General features: G+C 41.0%; 1 pseudogene; it reads left to right on the top strand.

Moving 5' to 3' along the window:
- The first annotated feature begins 4,082 nt into the window (after positions 1–4,082).
- The window catches only part of LOC110306533, a 5,488-nt pseudogene continuing 4,411 nt past the window's right edge, over positions 4,083–5,159 (top strand).

The raw sequence follows: 5,159 nt of genomic DNA, 5'->3' as shown, positions 1-5,159 counted from the left end.
CGTGGGTAGCTGGCGGGTGTCAGGCAACCCTGTGCTCCCGCTACCCCGGCGCTGATCCGGCCGGATGAGGCCTGTGGCCCTATTCAGGCCGGTTTCTGCTTCCCTAACTAATGCAGTCTCAGGTCCCGCGCCATAAGTTTATTTTTTAATTCACTTTAAATTCTGATCACTGCACCCAATTTAGGTCACCCCTAACCACAATCCCTCCTTCCTTCTTCCACTTCTCCTCTGAGATGGTAGAGCCCCCCTTCCTCACTCCTACCCTGGCACATCAAGTCTGCAGGGCTAGGCACATCCTCTCTTACTGAGGCCAGACAAAACAGCCAAGTAGGTGGAACAGTTTCCATAGATAGGCAATAGCTTTAGGGATAGCCCTCAATACACATGATCCACATGAAGACAGCTGCTGCATATCTGCTACATATGCAGGGGGCATAGGTCCAGCCAGTATATACTCTTTGGTTGGCGGTTCAATCTCTGAGAGCCTCAAGGATCCAGGTTAGTTGACTCTGTTGATCTTCCTGTGGAGTTCCTACCCCACTTCAGGGCACTCAATCCTTGCCCCAACTTACCCATAAGAGTCCTCAAGCTCCATGCACTGATTGGCTACGGGTATCTTCATCCATCTGAGTCAGCTGCAGGGTGGAGTCTCTCACAGAAAGTCTTGCTAGGCTTCCATTGTCAAGTATAACAGAATGTAACAAAATATCAATAATAGTGTCAGGAATTGGAGCTTGTCCATGGGATAAATCTCTAGTTGGGCCACTTGTTGCTTGGCCATTCCCACATTCTCTGCTCCTAAACTGTCCCTGAATTTCTTGTAGACAGCATAGATTTTGGGTAGATAATTTTGTGGATGGGTTGGTATCCCTATCAAGCCACTAGAGTTGCTGCCTGGCTATAGGGGTGGCCCCTTCAGGTTATATATCCCCAATGCTGTGAGTCACAGCTAAGTCTCCCCCACTGATTCTTGGGCAACTCCCCTATTGCTGGTCTCTGACTCATCTCCTTCTCACCCCTGCCAGTTGCAGATTCCCATTCATTTTCATGGTCATCTGGCCATTTCTCCTATCCCTCCCCATACGTGATCCTGAATACCCCCACCACATTTACATCCCCATCACCCCTTTCACTCAGCTCTCTCCATCCATCTGTCTAATATGACCTTTTTTATTTCCCCTTCTAAGTGAATGTCAAGCATAGCTGCTTGGGTTTTACTTCTGGTTTAGTTTCTTTGACTCTGTGGAGTGTATCATGGATATCCTATGTTTTGTGGCTAATATCTACTTATAAGGGAGTAAACACCAGGCAGGTATCTAGTTAGACCAGAACCATTTTTGGGGGGGTTTGATTCAATTCCATTGATCAATATTTCTGTTCCTATACTAATAACATGCAGCTTTTTATTTCTTTTGTTCTGTAGTACACCTTGGAGTAGGGATGGTGATACCTCCAGAAGTTATTTTACTGTTCATGATTGTTTTAGCTATCTTGGGATTTTTGATTTTTCATCTGAAGTTGAGAATTGCTCTACCAAGGTCTTTAAATAGTTGTGTTAGAATTTTGATTCGAATTTTATTGCAAATTGCTTTGGTTAAAATGACCACTTTTCTCTATGTTAATTTTACTAATTCATGTACATAGGAGATCTTTCCATCTTATGATATTTTCCTCAATTTCTTTCTTCAGTAACATGAAATTCTTGTCATACAGGTTTTTCACTTGCTTGGTTAGAGTTACATGAAGATATTTTATATTATTCATGACTATTGTAATTTCTTTCTCTGTCCACTTGTCATTTATAGAAAGAATGACTACTGATTTTTTTTTTAAATACATATTGCATCTAGCCACTTTGCTGAAGGTGTTTATCAGCTATAGGAATTCTCTGGTTGAATTTTTAGGGTCACATTTGAATACTATCATATCATCTGAAAATAGCTGTACTTTGACTTCTTTTTTCCAATTTGTATACTCTGGATCTCCTTTAGTTGTCTAATTATTCTGGCTACAATTTTTAGTATAATATTGTCTAGATAAGGAGAGAATAGCACCTTATTTTGTCCCTGATTTTAGTAGAGTTGATTTAAATTATCCTGCATTTAGTTTAATGTTGGTGATTGGTTTGCTGTATATTGTGTTTTATATCTCTCATCTCTCTAAGACTTTTAACCTGAAGGGGTGTTGGATTTTGTTAGAGGCTTTTTCAGCATATAATGAGATGATTGTGTGTGAGCTTTTTTCCAATCAGTTTTTTTGATATGGTGCATCATATTGATGGATTTTTGTATATTGAACCATTCCTTTATCCCTGAAATGAAGCCTATTTGATCATGGTGGATGATATTTTTGATGTGTTCCTGGATTTGATTTGCAAGGGTTTTTTGCATCAATATGCATAAGAATAATTGGTCTGAAATTCTCCTTCTTTTTTTAGGTTTTGTATCAGGGTGTCAGGGTGACTGTGGCTTTGGAGAATGAGTTTGGCAGTGGTACTTCTGTTTCTATTTGGTGGAATAGTTTGAGGTATATTGGTATTAGCTGTTCCTTGAAGGTCTGGTAGAATTCTGCAGTAAAACTATCTGCCCTGGCCGTGTTTTGGTTGGGGGACTTTTAACGGCAACTTCTTTTTCTTTATGGGTTATAAGACTGCTTGTTAAGTGGTATCTGCAAATACATTCTATTGATATTTTTCAATTATGTATAGTACAAGTTTTTGAAGTAAGACCGAATGATTCTTTGAATTTGCTCAGTGTCTCGTATTATGACTCCTTTTTCATTTCTGAGTTTGTTTGGATATCATCTTTCTGTCTTTTGGTCAATTTGGCTAATGGTTTGTCTATCATTCTTATTTCTTTATGGAGGCAGTAATGCTATGAACTTTCCTCTTTTCACTGCTTTCATTTCATCAGATGAATTTGGGTATGTTGTGCCTTTTGAATTCTAGAAAGTCTTTACTCTCCTTCTTTATTTCTTCCATGACCTACAGGTCTGATGAAGGAGGGTAGAGAGGTGTTGGGATATTGGAACTCCTCCAGGGAAAGCAGACTGCCCAGGGCAGCTCAGGGTGCCCCCAGAGGACTCAGTGAGCAAGAAAAGTGGGTGGGAAAAGGGAATCTAACCTGTATGGTTCAGGATTCAGAGGTTGGATGAAGAGATCTGAAGAAGGAGGTTGAAATGGTGTCATGAGAATTGGTCTAGATATATTTTAATGACAATACTCTACTGTTGGTTGCTAAAACTTATTAGTATAAATTTAAATCAAGAAGAGTGATATATTTAATTAGTTTCCCTTCAAACTCCTTTGGATATTTTTAATCTCTTTGGGTTTAATTTGAAATTATTTTTCTCATTTACCTCTTTAGTTACATCTATTCATGGATAGTTCAGGTTTTTTGGGAAGTTCAGCATATTATTGGCAGTTTATATGAGAAAAATATGCTTGTCGATTCTATATCGTACAACGGTACTGAATTAATTCATTAGAACTAACAATTTTAATGGTGCATTTGGGATTTATTATAAATGAATCCCTGTATCTGAAATAAAGGAAATTTTACTGTTTTTCTTGTTCAGCTTTTCTTGTATGCTCACTTCTATATTGATCAGAATCAGTGAGCATTGCCAGTGTACTATTTACCAGACCTTAGAGAAAAAGTACTTATGGTAATTATGTTCGACGTAACAATCTTTCATTATGTCTAGTTTTCCACAATGTAGTAAGCAACTTACTCAATTACTTATTTACTCACACACGTAAATATGTGTGTGAGAATATGTGTGTGTGTGTGAATGTGTGTGTGTGTGTGTGAATAAAGACATTTTTTACTGTAGTTGTTGCACTCACCTTGTCCAGCAAGAAAAGACGCAACATGGTCAGATTCTTCTCAACAGCTTTCTTTATTTCAGGAACACCTCCATGCTACTGGGGAACTCTTGAAACCCCGGGAGGACCGCCTATATCCACCCCAGCACTGGGGAGAGCTACGTGTCCTCCTGGGATTCATCAGTCTGTCGGCCCCTTTGATATGTAACACCTGCTCGGGAGGGGTTGGCGCCAGATTCGGGCTGGTGCCTGCGCAATGGCGTTGTTTACAGCACAGGTCTATCGGAGGTCAGTGCCATCTTTTGGGCGTGCGGCTGCCTACATCTCCCCCTTTTTTGTTTAATAATATGATGCTGGACTAGGTCTGGGCAAGTCTGTCCATCAGCTACGGCTCCTGTCTTAGGTTGATCCTTTCATGTCACAGCCTTACCCGTCCTAGGGTTACCCTATCGCCACTGGGCCACATGTCTTAGGTTGGTCTGTGCATAAGGAAAGTTGCCCGTCTCTGTATATCGCAGTGCTGTGTGACAGTAACTGCTAAATGACCTAGGGCAAACTCTACAAAAGAGGAACTAAACTTCAGGGGAGACGCCCTCTTTAATTGCCATCAATGCTTGGTACACCACTGCCTTATACTGAGTGTGCTCTCGTTTGCCAGACACAAAAGACACAACCCAGGTGGACCACTGCGCCCCAGGCCAAAATTCCCGCCCACTCCTTAAACTATGAGAAGGCATTGGTGATCCAGGAGGTGAAGTCCCCTAAGGTGACGGGGTCCAGTTGAGTGCTGTTGAGTTTGGCAATCTGGAGAAGCAGCTTTCTGGACAACTACTCCGCTTTAGCCGACCAATTTCCTACTCAGATAAGAGGTGAATCTGTTCAAGAGACTGAGAGAAATTAGCTTATACAACTTTATACAAGGGGCACCTAATGGGCATAGGTGGCAAACATTTCAAAATCTACTATAGGCACAAAGGTAAGAAATTTCACAACCACAGCAGTATACCCTGCCAACATTCTGCTAACAAACATGTCCTTCCAGAACTATTACAATCTATATCGCTGTCGGGGGGAGTAATTTTCACATCAGCCTCTCTGGTACCCAAATCGGGTGTTCTTGACTTTGTGGAAAAACACAAACTGCTCCCCTGGATCTCGAAATAACAGGATCTGGGCCATACCATTTTCCAGTTAGGACATCTTTCCATTTGACATCCTGTTTAAGGATAGGCGAGGTCATGGCATGCCTATCTGCAGCCGAACGACCATGTTCGTCCAGAATTAAAAAAATATTAAAGTAAAGAGGGCTAAAGATAATTGTTCTTTGGGTGGC

Source organism: Mus caroli, chromosome 12 (assembly GCF_900094665.2).
Source record: "Mus caroli chromosome 12, CAROLI_EIJ_v1.1, whole genome shotgun sequence".
NCBI classification, from domain to species: domain Eukaryota; kingdom Metazoa; phylum Chordata; class Mammalia; order Rodentia; family Muridae; genus Mus; species Mus caroli.
Note: the sequence above shows the minus strand (reverse complement) of the source record. Positions and strands in the feature narration are given on the sequence as shown.